The following is an 18603-nucleotide window of genomic DNA, read 5'->3' on the forward strand; positions in this document are numbered from 1 at the left end:
AATGGGGGATTACAGATAGACTTTTGGATCTCCATCAGCTTTTGATGATGCAGTTTATTTTGGTATTTTGTTTCAGTTTCATAGATTTAGAAGTAGCTGTACATGATCATAGTTTGTTATGCTCAGTATAGACTATTCTTAAATTAAGTTGATACTATTTTTTTAAAAGGAAGAATGACAGGAAGTTCTTGCTTAGAGTTTAATTCCTAGCAATATGTTAACAATGGTCAAGTTCTTTTACCTAAATTTACAGGTTGAGTAAGTACCACCCAAGAGAAGCATGCTGATACACAGTCCCTTGTGATCATTATCTACTTTGTGCTGTGAGGACAGCGTATGTCTCCTAGTGTCCTGAACCTTATGTGACAAGTGGGAGATAGATTTTCTTTCTTTTTTTTTTTTAATTAACTTGTTTTATTTTTTTATTTTTTAATTTACATCCAAATTAGTTAGCATATAGTGCAACAATGATTTCTGGAGTAGATTCCTTATACCCCTTACCCATTTAGCCCGTTCCCCCCTCCCACAAGCCCTCCAGCAACCCTCAGTTTGTTCTCCATATTTATGAGTCTCTTCTGTTTTGTCCCCCTCCCTGTTTTTATATTATTTTTGTTTCCCTTCCCTTATGTTCATCTGTTTTGTCTCTTAAAGTCCTCATATGAGTGAAGTCATATGATTTTTGTCTTTCTCTGACTAATTTCACTTAGCATAATACCTTCCAGTTCTATCCATGTAGTTGCAAATGGCAAGATTTCCTTCTTTTTGATTGCCGAGTAATACTCCATTGTATATATATACCACCTCTTCTTTATCCATTCATCCATCCATTTGGGCTCTTTCCATACTTGGCTATTGTTGATAGTGCTGCTGTAAACATGGGGGTGCACGTGTCCCTTCGAAACAGCACACCTATATCATGTGGATAAATGTTTAGTAGTGCAGTTGCTGGGTCGTAAGGTAGTTCTATTTTTAGTTTTTTGAGGAACCTCCATACTGTTTTCCAGAGTGGCTGCACCAGCTTTCATTCCCATCAGATATGTCATTTGTAAATATCTTCTCCCATTCTATCGGTTGTTTCTTTAGTTTTGCTGATTGTTTCCTTTGCTGTGCAGAAGCTTTTTATCTTGATGAGGTCCCAAGAGTGCATGTTTGCTTTTGTTTCCCTGGCCTACTGCAATGTGTCTAGTAAGAAGTTGCTCTGGCCAAGATCAAAGCGGGGGCTGCCTGTGGTCTCCTCTAGGATTTTGATGCTTTCCTCTGTCATATTTAGGTCTTTTATCCATTTTGAATTTATTTTTGTGTATGGTGTAAGACAGTACTTTCTTCGGCATGTTGCTGTCCAGTTTTCCCAGCACCATTTCCTGAAGAGACTGTGTTTTTTTCTAGTGGATATTCTTACCGGTTTTGTCAAAGATTAATTGGCCATACGTTTGTGTGTCCATTTCTGGGTTCTTGCTTCTGTTCCAACGATCTGTGTTTGTTTGTTTTTTGTTTATTTTTGTGTTGTGTTTGTGTGTGTGTGTGTGTGCCAGTACCATACTGTCTTGATGATTACAGCTTTGTAATACAGCTTGAGGTCCAGAACTGTGATGCCTCCAGCTTTGGTTTACTTTTCCAACATGACTTTGGTTATTTGGTGTCTTTTCCCATACAAATTTTGGGATTGTTTCTTCTAGCTTTGTGAATAATGCTGGTGTTATTTTGATATGGATTTCATTGAATGTGTAGATTGCTTTGGGTAGTATCAACATTTTAACAATATTTGTTCTTCCAACCCATAAGCATGGAATATTTTTCCTTTTTTTGTGTGTCTTCTTCAGTTTCTTTCATGAGCTTTGTATAGTTTTCATTATATCGATTTCTCGCCTCTTTGGTTAGGTTTATTCCTAGGTATTTTATGGTTTTTGGTGCAATTGTAAATGGGATTGATTCCTTGATTTCTCTTTCTGTGCTTCATTATTGGTGTATAGAAATGCATCCAATTTCTCTACATTGATTTTGTATCTTATATTTTTGCTGAAATCATGTATCAGTTCTAGAGTTTTTTGGTGGAGTCTTTTGGGTTTTCCACATAGAGTATCATGTCATCTGTGAAGAGTGAAATTTTGACTTCCTCTTTAGTTTTCAGAGTACAGATATTTTACTTCTTTGATTAGACTTATTCTTAGGTACCTTGTTGGTTTTGGTGCAATTGTAAATGGAATTAATTTTTTTTATTTCTTTTTCTGTTGCTTCATTATTGGTATATAGCTCTCCATGCAAGAAATAACATGGGAGAATCTAAAAAGAATTGAGTTGAGTGAAAAAAAAACAAAAAATAAATAATGTCTACTTCTGTTTGTATGGAGTTCTAAAACTGCAAACAATAAAAATTCTAGAAAATGCAAACTAATTTATAGTGACAGTATGTTTATCAGTGTCTCCCTGAGGCAAATGGAAGAGAGACAGTAGGGATAATAATTGAACATGAACTAACTTTGGAGGAGGGATGGTTTCATGGTTGTCTATACATTGAAACTTACATGATTGTACACTGTAAATATGTGCAATTTATTATATGTCAATTTTTCAAAGAGTGAAAAATAACTCAGTTATTTAAACCTTTCACAATATTTCATCTAGAACTAAGGCTGGAACATTAACAAATCTAGAGGATTGACATCTCATGACTTCAATTTTATTATTGGGTTCAGCTTGCCACACTGTTTCTCCAGGATGAGTCCTTATTTAGAAGGCTCTGCATGTAAAGGTGTTTTTGACTGCCTGAACCACCAGTATACTATTAAGAGGGAATGTGTGTGAGTCCTAGTGGTGAGGCTTTGTACAGTTCACTCACTTGGGAAAATGAAAAGATATTAGTAAGCATGTAAGGGGCAATGTTTAATGAATACAAAATTAGGGGTTCTACAACTTGCTCCTAAATTCCTTTCTGGAACCAACTGTGGCTTCAGATTCACCATTTCAACTCCAATCTTTTTATATCCACCTTTAAAAAATAAGGAACTAAACAAATTCTAAGGACACTTCCACTTCTAAAAACATGATTCAATAGCAATAAATACCTATGTACCCCTCTACTCTGTATTCACCACTGTGCTAGTTGTTAAAGATCTGCAGATAAAATAAAGGAAGCAGTAAGTAAATCATTATAATACAATGTGTTTTCTGCGACTATACACATCAGCACAGGGTGCTTAAGGAATACAGAGGAAAGAATGCCCAACTCTGGGAACGGGAGAGGATATCTGTTGGTTATTCTCCCATTTTCCTATGCCACTTTGCCACTGTCTAGCATTGCTGATTATCCCAGGTATCCCTGTGATTCTAGAGAGGTTGATGCCACTGTGCTGCTATACTTAAAGCCTGAGCTTGTTCAGGCTAAATGTTTAGGACTTAGGCGGAGAATTTTGGAACACACTCATAATGAATACAGGATAGGAATCATAAATTCTTCATTCTAATTTCTAATTCTAATTTCTTCATTCATTCTAATTTCTTCTCTGGACACGAATATACCAATAATTCAGGCATACCCTGTACAATACCTCTACAGTTAACGTCTTCCAATATTTTATTCCCTTTAAATGTTTAAAACATTTGAGCCAAATGCTCATTTTTGCTACCTGAGTAGCATATTCGTGTTAGACCAGGCAAGGATATGTATGCAGTTCTTTAAATTGCTATGACTGGTCATAAGCCTACTCATGTTGCCTACCTGTGTGAAGGCAGCTTGACTTGACTATGTGAACCAGTCTCGTAAGGAGTAAATTATTACTTTCCAGTAGTTCAAAGAAATTCTTGATTTCTGTTTACATGACAACTTCTCTTCCACTTTTCTACCTTCTGGCCTATAAATATCAAGTTGATGTTCTGTGTGCTTTAAAGAAAAAAAAGATAATTTTAAGGTAGACTCTGATTTTCTTTACCTTTTTTTTTAACTTTAACTTTTTCTAGTATAAACTCCCATCTTCAATTATTTTATCTGTTCATTATTTTCATTTTTAAGCTTCCAGTGATTTTTTAATTTATGTAACATTCATGGATGCTTATTTACCTTTTAAAAGAGAGAAAATCACATATTTGGTTATTATTCAAAGGAGAAGATTAATATGGGCTTCCAGATCTCCATGGGAACACAATAAGTGTTCCCCACGATTTATTTTCTGGAAATGGAGAAAAAAATCGTTTCCATGGAGATGCAAAGGTGAACTAAACAGAGATGGCCCTGAGGGCATTGACATCAGTAAGCACTGACAATTCTGCCACCTCCCTGATCCCAAATATGAGGTGCTTCTGAATTCAACCCAAAATGACAATGAGTGACATAATTAGACATATTTTTGTGTCTTCTCAGGAATTAAAAAAAAAACTATTTGGGTTTGCCAATTAGAATGGGTAGGTCATATAAAATAATATGGGGGAAGAAACTTCTTTGGAAACACAATAATGAAGTTCAAGGCTCACTGTGGGGGAAAAAAAAAAGATGAAACAAGACACCCGTGAAATGACAATATGTCCTTGCTGTTGGAAAAAGAGAATTTCTTAATTAGTGGATTTTATCATAGAGGAGTTTTGAAATTAGGAGACAGCTAAACCAGTACATATTTATTGCTTTCATGTAAGAATTCTCACACAAAACCTTTTTCCTTTACATTTGGCTTCTATAGATCTAGGCAATCAGTATTCAATTTGCTGGTAGTAGTCTTGTTTCCAGTGAGGTAGAAGAAATAATTCCTTCCTTCTGTAGTTGTATACTTGGTTAGTTTTAAAACATGGTATCTATATGCTTAAGTAAAAATGAAAACCATACTGTGTTTAACAAATTCAACAAAAAAGAGCAGCACGCAGAATAGAGCAGACTTGGTTTGTGTTCTGCTTCTTTAATGGGTTAATTTATTCAAGGAAACATTATTGAGTGTAATTGTGTGCCTGGTGTTGTTCACAAAGTTGAGAATACAGAAATAAAAGATAAGAAATTGCAATCTTGAGGGAGTACAAACAACGAAATAAAGGACATGGAAGAGGTAGGAGTAGGGAATGGTAGGGACATTTAGGAGCATGTGCAGTGCAGCTAAGACGGGGGGGGGCAGGTGATGTGACCCATGCATTGGAGGTTGAATAAATGTAGGATGTAATCAAGTAGAGGAGGGAAGGGGAACAGTATACAAAACACCAGTGAGTGAGTTAGCCTGAGACATGAGGAAAATTGCAGTATAAGTGCTTCACCATGACCGAAAGGATGGAAGCAGGTGTGGGAAATGCTGGAGAAAAAGCTAGAATGTTGATTGAGAATACTTCTGCAGTGTTCTCAGCATTTAAAGCAAATTGGTGGAATCCAAACTGGGATCTCAGAAATACCACCTTAGGCTATACTGGGTAGAGATTGGAAGCTCATGTGATTATAAGCAAAGAAACAAGTAGGAACCCACTAAAATATTATTCCAAGGAGATAATTCATGTGAGTGGTTTCAGTATCCATGATGGATATAGATATTTTATCCTTGGAAAGAGGCTTTTGAATTGTATGGATACAGGTTGATTTTATATCAATATATTGCACTAAGACAGATTGAAAAGTGACTTATGAGTACTATTTGGTCCAAATGTGTGCTGGTTCACTCTGCTGAAAATAACTGAATTTGAATCTGTTTAGATTCAACGAGTAAGTGGAAACCAAGTTTGCCAGTGTCTACCACTTTGTATTATTTATTTCACATATTGGGGTTATCATCAAGAGTACTTAGATTTGAACCACATTAGTCTGTAAGCACTCATTTAAAGGTAGTCCTGACTTAATTTTGGATGTCACATTATCCTTTTTGTGTACATCATCTTAATTTTGTTCATGCTTGCCTTATATGTTCTGCTGAATTTTATTTTTTTAATAATTTTTAAAAATGTTTATTTATTTATTTTGAGAGAGACAGTGTGAGTAGGGGAGGGACAGAGAGAGGAGAGAGAGAATCCCAAGCAGGCTCCATTGCTGCCAGCTGCAGAGCCTGAGGCAGGCCTCTAACGCACCAACTGTGAGATCATGACTTGAGTGGAAACCAAGGGTCAGTCACCTAATGGACTGGGACACCCAGGTGCCCCTGTTCTGCTGATTTTTAAAGTAATTTTATGGGAGTGCCTGGGTGGCTCAGTCCGTTAAGCGTCTGATTTCAGCTCAGGTCATGATCTCATGGTCTGTGGGTTTGAGCCCCGCATTGGGTTCTGTGCTGACAGCTCAGAGCCTGTTTCAGATTCTGTGTCTGTCTCTTTGCCCCTATCCTGCTCATTCTCTGTCTCAAAAATAAATAAACATTAAAGTAATTTTTATCTTAGGATTTATCATTGATATTGACATATTTGAAATTATTTGACAAATTTGACCACATTTTAAGGCTAGATCTTTATTAAGTATAAAAAGAATATCTACATAATCTAATATAGCCTGTTGATTTATGTTTATCAATAAGTAAATCAATAAGTAATAAAAGCATTTTCTTGGATAAGTTTTTTTGACATGAAATACTACCATTTGGTAGCTTTGAGATTTTACCTGTGTACTTTTTGGTTACTGGGCCTCAAAGTGAATACAGTAGTCCTATCTATGTTATCTATATATCATATATTTTGTTTTCTTTCTTTTTCCATTTATTTAGACGATGTATGAGCCTGAATTAGTGTTTTTCTTTTCTCGGATTGTCTAAATTGCTTTTAATCTTTTGCCACTATTTCAAGAATTGAGCTTGATAACTTAATAATATAAACTTAGGGATTTATTGCTTCTCACTGTTACATAGAATAAGACTTTGAGTAACCAGATGATATTTAACAAGACAGGTAAATTGGGATTGTTGGAAGCCTAATAATCCATGGAGTAATTTGTCAGTATTTCTTATCTAAATGATGCACTTGGAGACCAAATATAACTATTGTCACTGCATAATAAAAATAGCAACCAAATATTTAGTATTTACAATATTCCAACTACTTCTAAGCAATTACATGGGATGAACTGATTTAGTCATTGCAATAATCTTTTCAAAGATTTTTTTTAATGTTTGTTTATTTTTGAGAGAGAGAGACAGAGAAATAGAGTGTGAGGTGGGTAGGGACAGAGGGAGAGGGAGACACAAAATCTGAAGGAAGCTCCAGGCTCAGAGCTGTCAGCACAGAGCCTGACAAAGGGCTTGAACTCACAAACTGTGAGATGACCTGAGCCTAAGTCAGACACTCAACTGACCGAGCCCCCCAGGCACCACAATGATTGCAATAATCTTATAATGATTTTTACAAATAAGAAAATCAAGACACAAAATGCTTAATTAACCTGGCTAATAAAACATAGCTAGTGAGCGATAGAGCTTGGATTTTGAATCTGAAAAATCTTAATTAGAGTGAATTTGTATGATGATACAAGGAATTACTCTTCTATATGGACTATGATAGGTGATCTAGCCACTGATATTTGTGGATTTATTTGGTATCGCATCATTAACAATTTTTATTAGAGAATATTTCAAATACATGCAAAAATAGTGGTAATTTCTTTGTACCCATTATGCTATTTCAGTAATAAACAACACCTGTGCAATCTTGTTTCACCTGTACTCCCATTTCTACCCCCTCAAAAAACTGAATTATTTTAAATAAAACCAAAATATTATAGTATCTTATCTCTTAAAAATAGAGAACACAGATACCATTATCATAATTAAAAATTGTTAACATCATTTCATGTTTAGTCATTTATATCACATATATTTTGAGTTGCATGGAATCTTTCCCAAGCCTTGCAAACTAATATGAAATTATAATTTATAGTATTTCTGGAAAAATCCAGTAAAGGTGTATTTTTCTAAGACTGTAACTTCTAGAGCCTGGCCCAGTACCTGGCAATAGCAAAACATTCATGGAATATGTGTTGACCTCACCTTGTTTAAAACATGGAACAAAGATGTCAACTGTTGGTTTTCTTCTCTTTTAATTGCCCTGTTTAATATGTAACCACATATTTTATATGTTTTTAATACTAAAATCCATATTACATCCATTATTGAAAGTATAATTAATAACACTTTTTCCTATTAATTGTTAAGGACTTCTTCATAGTATTATGAACACCATCAGTATCATTGAAATGCTGTGTATTTGCCATCACCAACTTCTCTGACAACTTCCACCTCTGTTTCACCTTCTGGAACATTGAGATTCTTTGTGCTTTCAATAGAACAGTTTGGGGAAGACTGACTTCTTAGCAGAAATGAAACACTATTATAGAGTGCAGGTTTGTTAAGAAGCCTCCTGTACTTGAAAATGATGTGACAGGTGTGCTGAACTAAAAGTCATCCACTCTTTAGTTCACTTACAATAAGCTCCTGTGATTCCCCAGAGACAAGGTGCTATGAATATTATTTCACTATAGTGGCAAATACAAAGGAAAATAAAATTTAGGGGTGAGGGACTCATAGAATTTCTAAACTTCTGGATGTGTTATTTGCACCTCAAGTTTTCCACTAGAATGAGCCAACGTCAAGTATATTACTTGGAAGAACCTGATAAAAGCTGTTTATTAGAATGAGTAGAAGGAAATGGGGAAAGAGGACCCACAGGAATTAACTTCCTAGCACATGTCATGCCTCAGGCAATTGACTTTTAGGTCACTGAATCTTCAAGACAACCCTAGGAGGAAGGTAGGATCCCCATTTGAAGGATATGGAAACAGATTTAGATCAAGTTACATATTTGCAGTGACAATGCCTGATGCAGGTGTTTCCACTGTAAAAGTTTTGAGTTTACCATCATACCATTTTTAACCCCAAAGACATCATTTAACCCTTTTATATAAACAAAATAAGATATAGAAGGGTACTTTAGGGTATGATAATGTATTTTGTATCTTTGGGAAAAAATTATTATTATTTTTTTTTATGGTTGGAAGTGGTTTATTATAAGTAACAAAAGATGTAACTGGGTTGACAAGAGTTACAGATTACAAGAGTTGTAGGAGCTCAGTCCCAGGAACCAGGAACAAAGATGAAATACATATTTATTATAATATTACAACTTCTATTAAATTGGTTATACAGATTAATTGCCCCAAATATCTGTGGAATCCACCCCTCCATTTCTGTTCTTCCACCACCATGTTGTTTTGGGTTCTTATCTTTCATCTAGGTCATTGCACTAGCCATGTTTTATTTATTTATTTATTTATTTATTTATTTATTTATTTATTACCATTTTCTTTTTAATTTACATCCAAGTTAGTGTATGGTGCAACAATGATTTCAGGAGTATGTTTCTTTTTTTTTTTTTTTCAATATATGAAGTTTATTGTCAAATTGGTTTCCATACAACACCCAGTGCTCATTCCAAAAGGTGCCCTCCTCAATACCCATCACCCACCCTCCCTTCCCTCCCACCCCCATCAACCCTCAGTTTGTTCTCAGTTTTTAAGAGTCTCTTATGCTTTGGGAATGCAAATTGGTGCAGCCACTCTGGAAAACAGTGTGGAGGTTCCTCAAAAAATTAAAAATAGACCTACCCTATGACCCAGGAATAGCACTGATAGGAATTTACCCAAGGGATACAGTAGTACTGATGCATAGGGCCACTTGTACCCCAATGTTGATAGCAGCACTTTCAACAATAGCCAAATTATGGAAAGAGCCTAAATGTCCATCAACTGATGAGTGGATAAAGAAATTGTGGTTTATATACACAATGGAGTACTACGTGGCAATGAGAAAGAGTGAAATATGGCCCTTTGTAGCAACATGGATGGAACTGGAGAGTGTGATGCCAAGTGAAATAAGCCATACAGAGAAAGACAGATACCATATGGTTTCACTCTTATGTGGATCCTGAGAAACTTAACAGAAACCCATGGGGGAGGGGAAGGAAAAAAAAAAAGAGGTTAGAGTGGAAGAGAGCCAAAAATTATTTTTCAATTCACTGGATTGGTGCAATTGTCCATTCACTTGGAAGAAGATAAACTTTGCCAATATTTCACATGATCAAAAAAATTACTAAAAGTAGACCAAAACAGAAACTATAAATTCTGTAGTAGGGAAAGCTTTTCCATCCATGACATAAACCTCAAAAACCATAAGGGGTGAGATGGACAGATTTGGGCACATTAGCATTAAAAACATTGAATGGTTAAAGACCGTTTAACAAAGTTAGAAGGGAAAATGGGTAGAAACATTTAGAAGGTAATTGAATAGGAAAAAGTGTAATACTTGCACTATATAGAAAAAGTGCAACAAAATATATGACAAAAAAACCTCAACAGCCTAGACCAAAAGTAGACAATAGTTAAAGAGTAACAGTTCACGTTTGAATTGGAGTGACTAAAAAACATCTGGGGTGCCTGAGTGGCTCAGTCATGATCTCAAGGTTCCTGGGATGGAGCCCCATGTTGGGCTCTGTGCTCACAGCATGGAGCCTGCTTGGGATTCTCTCTCTCCCACTCTCCTACCCCTCCCCCACTTGTGCACTCTCACTCTCTCTCAAAATAAATAAATAACCATTAAAAATTTTAAAAATCTTATAAAAATAAACACTATAAAATGCAAATCAAAATGACAGGTTTTTTTCTATCAAAAATGGATAAATCCGCTTAAGCATTATTGACATCAGTTTTGGGGGATTAATGCAATGGAACGCTACTCATATGGAAATGACATATATGTTTATATGCTGACTTGTAAAGATAGTTTATAATAAAGGCTTTATAACAAAGTATGTTGTAAAATTCCATTCTTTTGGTAGAAAACTAAACAAAATCAGCTGTGTCCATATGTTTGTGTGTTTATTCTCATCTTTCTAAGTTTCTAGCTATGACATTAAACAAAATGTGTTGATATATAAATACATAGATGTATGGATAGAATAAGGTATTGATATTTCTAAATACCAATACTAAATACTAAATACACTGGAGAAAGGAAAGAGGAAATTTTTTTCTTACTTTTATATACATTTAAAACATTATGAAAGAATAATTGGATTATAAGTGATTTCTTTTTTAACTTGTTAATGTAATCCTCTTGTATAATCGGAAGAAATTAACATTAATACAGTGATTTCAAATTTCTTTTTTAAAAATGTTTATTTATTTTGAGAGACAGAGAGTGAGCAAGCACAAGCAGGGAAGGGGCAGAGAGAGAGAGGGAGGGAGAGAGAGAATCCCAGGCAGATTCTGCACTGTTAGCGTGGAGCCCTCCCACCCCTCACCCCCTGAACTTGGGGCTGGATCTCACAAACCACAAGATCATGACCTGAGCTGAAATCAAGAGTCTGATGCTTAGCTGAATGAGGCATTCAGGTGACCCTCAAATGTCTTTTGTAAATTGTGAAATATAGACTTCTGGAATTTTAGCTGTATTATATATTGTATATTGCTTGGGCTTATAAAAAATACTCTTTTTAAATGTTTATTTTTGAGAGAGAGAGAGAAGAGAGAGACAGAGCACGAGTGGGGGGAGAGGCAGAGACAGAGGGAGACATAGATTCTGAAGCAGTTTCTAGGCTCCGAGCTGTCAGCACAGAGCCCAAACCAGGGCTTGAACCCACCAACTGCGAGATCATGACCGGAGCTGAAGTCGGACACTTAACCAACTGAGCCACTCAGGCACCCCTAAAAATATCTCCAAAAATTATCATACTCTTTACTTACAGTGGGGAAAAAATAGCAAACTGGAACATAAATACTAATGCCTTAAACATAGTATGCTACATGTTTTACATCTGTAAAACAATAAGGGTATATACCCTATCAAACATGAGAAAACGCACCCAAATGAATGTTAAAGCATGGAAATACAAACTTCAGCCTACCAAGCATGCATGAACTCAGCTCGCATCCGTTTGTGTATGTGTAATTTTACATTGGTCACTGATAAGAACTGGGATAATTGCACATGTGTGGAAAAAGGTCTTGAAGGATAAATGCAAACTAAGAACAGTGCTTCTTGGTGGAGAGGAAAGGTGACTGGTATTAAGGTAGAGCTAAAGGAACTTAATTACCTTATTTGTAGTTGCATTTAATGAAGAGAATGTATTCATATATTAATTTGTATAATTCAAATTGCGGAATAAATAATACATTTGAAAGGTTTTTGAGGATGATAGATTTCTCTTTCAGCCATGGGCAATTCCTGGGAAGGACTAAGTACTGACACCTGTCAGTAGGCCGTCCTCACAAAAGCAGGGAATTAGCTTTAAGGCCTTGCATGGGGGGATCTGAACGGGAGAACGCGGTGTTTGTTACAGTTTGTCCGCTTCTTCTCTGTGCAGCTACTCCAGCATTCTGGTGGGCCTCTTTTCCTGGTGGAGATGTCTAAGAGAGAGGTCAGTGGTACAAACTATAATCCTCACAACTGAAGACTCAGGCCTGCGAGTGGTAAGTAATGTCTTCCTCTATTGACATTCTAGATTGCCCTCACTCTCAGAACTTTGCTGTCCTAAGTGGTTTACTCGGTGGAGTGATCTAGAACCTCTACACTGAGGGCTCTGGGTTCTTGTCACATCCTTCTCGGGCTTTTGAGCTTTTCCATTTAACTTAAAAAATGAACAGAGGAATACCAAGAGATACTCAAATGGTTCACTTTGGTGCCCAAAAATGGCTCCCCGCCCTCCTCAGGTAACAGAAGCTGTACCTTCTTCTGATAAGAGCCAGTGGTTCCTGCCAGCATGATGATTCTTGCTCTTGCCCCCTAATCCCTTGGCACTGAGACCCCAACAGACGAGGGAGGTAGCTGTAACTTAAGGATCGGTGGGATTCTTGCTGTATCGTAATGCTCCTTTAAGAACCAATACTTGTAAACCTACAAAGCTCAGGACTGTGAATGCCCAGATATTGAGAGTTATAGGTTTATGTGCATTATTGTGTGTTTACATAAACATATATATATATGAATATGATTTTATATCTATGTAACTTTGCAAATTGATTACATATAAAAATTATATATACACGTATCTGTATAGCTCCCTGTATTTCCTAACTCTGTTTACTGAAAGACCATGAACTATGACACTCTATTAGTAATGTCTACACCAAACACTTGGATTTGATTTCTAGAAATAATCTTCCACTAAAAGGAACCAAGGCTCCTTGGATTATAGAGCTGGAGCCGGTGAGCATATAACAGGGGTATTAAGATTAGCATATAATATATTGTTATGCATAAAATAATTAAATGGTTAAAGGCTGATTGAAACATGGCAAAAAAAACCACAAAAACAAAAGCAAAAACACAGATGTAAGTTTGAAGGAGCTCACCAACCGTATGACAGTTTAAATATCAAAATAGATAGTGAGAGTATGAGATTGCCACTTAATGAATAAAAGAGAAATCCACCACTCCACACTTGTATAAGTAGATAAATAAGGAAGAAGGAAAAGGACTTCAGAGTAGATTATCAATGATAGGTAAAGAAGAAATGATGAAATACACAATCATTGTTTAGCAACTAGCACCTGGGTAGTAGGCACAGGTGAGAACCATCAATTAAAGGCTTGCCTGTAGGGCTTTGATGAGGAACAGAATATCGATGTAATCAAAATACCTCTCCATGAGATAGTAATCAAAATACCTCCCCATACAATAGTAACCAAAACAAGGGGAGGAAGCTTTACTACAGTGCATGATGCTGAGAACAGCACTGCCATCCAACTCTGGGACCTCAACTTCCGTGATAGTATTTCTTTATCCTTTCTGGCCCAGCCATCTTGTGCAAAAGTGGGTTTCCATTGAAGAAACTGCCAGAAACCAGGTGATAATTTGAATATCACCAGTGGTGGGACATTACCCGAGTGTGCCTCTTGATGCGATGCTCAGCCTTGTCATGAGGAAATGTCAGACACCAAGGGCTGTCCTATAGCATGAAAGCCTTGAAGCCCCTCAAGCGCTGGCGAAATGAGGAGAAACTAATCAGATTGCAGGAATCTGATGAGACATGTCGGCTAAATGCAGTATTGTTGGGTAGGTTGCTGGAACTTAATGGTTAAAGAGATATTATTAGGTTATGTTAAATTTTGGGATCTATGTGTTGGGTCAATGTTGTTAGCACTGTTATTTAACTGAATAAAAAGGGTGTGTGGTCATAACATATGGAGGTTTCTTTATTTTTGGAGAAAACACTACAGTATTTAGAGGTGATAGGGCATCCCATCCAATAGAAAAAAAAAGTCCATATATACAGAGAGAATGGGAAGGTAATGAGGCAAATGCAGTGAACCATTAACAATTGGGGATTTAGGTAAAGAGGATATGGGGGTTGCTTTTACTATTCTTGCAATTTATTATGTATGTTGACCATTATTTCAAATTTTAAAACATAAAATTTCAAAAAAAAATTTTGCCTAAGATTTACTATTATATGAGAAGAATCCTTTTCCCCGAGTAGCTTTTTTTCTAATAATGTACATTGTACTTAAAGACTATAGTATGTGCATAATCTTTGGTAAAGAGTTAAACCTAAAGAAATTTAAAAAATCTGTTAGTGCTATGAATTAAATATTTCAGGAAATGGTTCTTTCCTTAAATCGATGTGGTAGGTGGTGCTAATGGCCATTTTCTAACACTGAATACAAAGAGACCAAAAGGCTAAAGGAAGCTGACATGAAAGCAAAAGCAAACCAAACATTCTAATATACTCTTGATTTTCTCTGGAAGCCACATGTTTTCAATCTAGATTCAAGTTTTTATTTTACTGACTTATAGTTGATGTGCAGTATTATATTAGTTTCAGGTATACAGCATAATTCAATATTTTTAGGCATTACAAAATTAGGAGTCTAGTTGCCATCTGTCACCCTACAAAGTTATTACAATATTATTGACTATATTCCCTGTGTTGTACATTGCATCTCCACGATGTACTTATTTTTTTAATTTTTTAAATGTTTATTTATTTATTTTTTTTTTGAGAGTGAGAGAGACAGAGCACAAGTGGGATAGGAACAGAGAGAGAGAGGGAGACACAGAATCCGAAACAGGCTCCAGGCTCCGAGCTGTCAGCTCAGAGCCTGAAGCGGGGCTCAAACTCACGGACTGTGAGATCATGATCTGAGCTGAAGTTGGTTGCCTAACCAACTGAGCCACCCAGATGACCCTACAACGTACTTATTTTTTAAGTACTTATTTTTTAAGAAGTTTGCACCTCTTAATCTCCTTCGCCTCTTACTCCCATCCCTCCACTTCCCTCCCTGCTGGGGACCACCAGGTTGTTCTATCTATGAATCTTTCTCTGTTTTGATGGTTTCATTTTTGAGATCCTGCGTATGAGTGAAATGGCATAGTACTTGTCCTTCTCTGATTTATTTCACTCAGCATAGATTAAAAGTACTAAACTCTTTTTTTCTTTTTACTGCTTTCCTGTATGTTTACTTTGTACAAAAACTCTTTTCATTTTTTCCCCAGTGTTCTTTATAGCTTTTTCTGGGAGAGAGCTCTGTAACTTTAGTATGTATTTATAGTTGTGAAATAGCTCTTCTCTCCTTAATCCTTTTGTTCACTCCCATAAATGAGTCATTGACGTTTCCCAACAGTTACTGGGAAACAGAGGCCTGCTTCTTGTTAATGTCACAAGTAGTCTTTTCCTGGAAGTGAACATGTGAGCAAACCTAAGTCCAAAAGGAATTTAATAAGTATCTCTTTCAGACCAACAGTAAGTAATGTTTTCTTAGAGAATATCATGTATTCTTGGTTTTTTATTTTTAAATGTGCTTGTATAAATCCCACTGAAGAAAACTTAGACCCTCTGGCTATCTCTACTTTAATACAGTATTTTAAAATATAGCTCCAGTTAAAGGGAAATGTTGAGTTTTTCACTTAGTACTTCCCAAACCAGATTTCATTCACTGTTAGTTCAGGTATTTAGTTCTAGTTCCTATTTCAAAGCCCAAATGATCATACTTACAGTATACTGACTTCTGTGGGAATGTATGTCTTTTGGCAATTTGCTTGCTAATTAGACTACGATTTTTTTTGTTTTTTTTACTGGATCCTACTAGCTTCTTTATCAAAGGCACTCTGAATCCTAATACTTGGCTTCCCTAGCCCTTCCTTTTCCCTCTCTTGAATCTTTTATCTTGCTCTCCTGCTGGGTGAGTGGTATTAACTATATGAAATTACCTACTTAGATCTCATTAGTTTTAATCTCTCCCAAACTGTCTGTGGCAGGGCAAGGGGAGAGGTGGGGAGTAAGAAAGCTGGGAAGAAAAGGACTCTCCTTCCCTTCCCAGCATGATCCGGAAAACCAATGCTCTTCCTGTTCCTTCTGTGCTGTTGTATCTATCTTTGTAGCATGTCATTTAAAAAAGGTCATGGTGAGATCTCAGATAGGAAAAATGAAAAAAGACACTAATTTTTCTGGGAAGGAAACACACACACACACACACACACACACACACACACACACACACACACACACACAGGTAAAAGTGGTCTTTTTTTTTTTTAAACCTCATTACTTTGTGTGATAATCAGTTTAGGAAGAGAATTGAGATTTGCTCCAGGCAGGTGATGTTCTGCAGGTAAGCCAATATTCTTTTCCTCGGAGGCTGTCTTTGTTCATGTGCAGCTTGAGAAGACTCTTGCTCAGGACTTTGACCTCAACTTTGTCGTTTCACTGACCCTACATTGTTTCATTTGCAAGTATAAAACACCTTCTTTGTAAGTTTTCTGGAATGCATACATATTTTCTTGATAGTTGTTTTTCTTAAAATGTTTCTTGTCTTCAAACAGTTTTGATATTGCCCCCCCTCACCGTGAGTAGATATGCAATTCTGACCCTCAGGGTGTATCAAGGAGGGAGCGTCAATGCAGAGAGTTAGTGATGAGAGTGGCTATAGAGCCCTCACTGCGGAATGTGCCAGACTCATTTTCCCTAAGTTTTCTAGGTGCCTTAGAGGACAGGCTTTGTCATCCTTTTCATGGACTTGGAAATGAGGTCCTTAGAGGTTAAGTAACATAGTAAGGCTGCCATTGTTCTCTCAGCTTGGAATGTCCTCACTTCTCAAGCATGACCCTTGTTTGTTCAGTGATGAGGCTCCCATTCAAGGTCCCACTTTCCTGGCTCCATCAAAATAATTCCACTTGCTTCCTGAGCTCCAGAGACTCATGGTGACATTATTTCCTTCATAGCGTTTATCACCTCTGACTTTTTTTAAATTTTTTAAAATGTTTTTATTTATTTTTGAGACAGAGAGAGATAGAGCGTGAGCAGGGGAGGGGCAAAGAGAGAGAGACACAGAATCTGAAGCAGGCTCCAGGTTCTGAGCTGTCAGCACAGAGCCTGATGAGGGGCTTGAACCCGCAAACCTTGAGATCATGACCTGAGCCAAAGTCGGACGCTCAACCAACTGAGCTACCCAGGCGCCCCAATCACCTGTGACTTTTTTGAGCTTCAAGACAGAATAAAATTTGTTTGTCCTCTTGACTGTTGTATTCCCAGCTTGTAACATGGTGCGTCAGATGGCTGTTTTGGGTTGAATGAATGAACACACTCAGGTTGCATTCATCGTAGGCCCTAGTTTACAAGGCAGCCATGAGCCCTCTGCAGGAGTGTCAGGGCAACTACTTCAACAGACTTCCCCTAGTTGTTGTGCCGAAGATTTGTTTTTTCTGCATAAACCCTGAAGAACCAGATTCTGACACACCTTGAATACTGTGGACAATGTCTCCAACCCATTGATGAATCTCAGATGGGTCTGTTCTTGGCCTGCAGGTAGATTCTTAGCAAAATCCTGCTTCCTATTCATGTTACTGCTTAAGCACAATGTTCAGTCTCTTGTGATGTTAATATTGTATAATTCTTCTGTTGGTACTGTTGCCAGTAAGCATGTGCATAACGTCAAAGGAATACTGTTATGGATGATTATGGTCAAAAGGTAAAATCTTTGGCCACAAAAGGAAAGTTTCTCTTGGGGACATAAACTGATCCAATGCAGGAGGAACTGACATTTTCATTCCTGTGACACTGAAAACAACTGAAACAAACAACATAGATGCTTTCCACCCTTTTCAACCACTTAGCGTAATTTGCACTTATGTGAAGGGAGTTGGATAAGACATGAAGTTCCCGTTTATATTTTATCTAATCCTTTTTTTTTCTTTTTATCCATGATTTATAAATACCTAGGATCCCTTTTCACTCACAACACTTGGAGCTCGTGATGGCATATTTGTTCAATCTTGATTATCTTGTCTCCATGTGTTTGTTGTGTGTTCGCCTTTATTTTAGGGTTGGGCAGTGAGTAAACAGAGCAAAACTTGTTTGCTAATACTCTTTATTTTATACCCTGTAACTTTCATATTTCTTTCTCACATTGTAAATGTCTTTGGCATTATTGCTTCACCTATGGCTCTTCTTTATTGCGAAGTCTGTAAATACATAAACCTCTCTTATTCTGGAGAAACTATCTTTTTATTATCTCTGGCTTAACTTCCCAAATGCTGTTTTATTATCTACATTGTTCAATGAAATAAAATCTAAGTCTTGGGGGATCTGACAGAGACATCGTATGCATTGAGTTGAATTGCACCTGAAAATGGATGAATTTCCTGATGAAGTGGAATATGCACTCAATAGTAAATAGGATAA

General features: G+C 36.7%; 1 protein-coding gene across 2 annotated transcripts in view; it reads left to right on the top strand.

Annotated features, from left to right (window-relative positions):
• Positions 1 to 18603, top strand: part of PRR16 (proline rich 16) — a 669457-nt gene that overhangs the window by 70603 nt on the left and 580251 nt on the right. For both annotated transcript variants that reach the window (XM_053220118.1, XM_053220123.1), the window contains exon 4: positions 12289 to 12394. The gene's annotated coding sequence lies outside the window, so the exon portion shown is untranslated. The remainder of the gene's footprint in view (positions 1 to 12288; positions 12395 to 18603) is intronic.

This window comes from Acinonyx jubatus, chromosome A1, assembly GCF_027475565.1.
Source record: "Acinonyx jubatus isolate Ajub_Pintada_27869175 chromosome A1, VMU_Ajub_asm_v1.0, whole genome shotgun sequence".
Taxonomy (NCBI): domain Eukaryota; kingdom Metazoa; phylum Chordata; class Mammalia; order Carnivora; family Felidae; genus Acinonyx; species Acinonyx jubatus.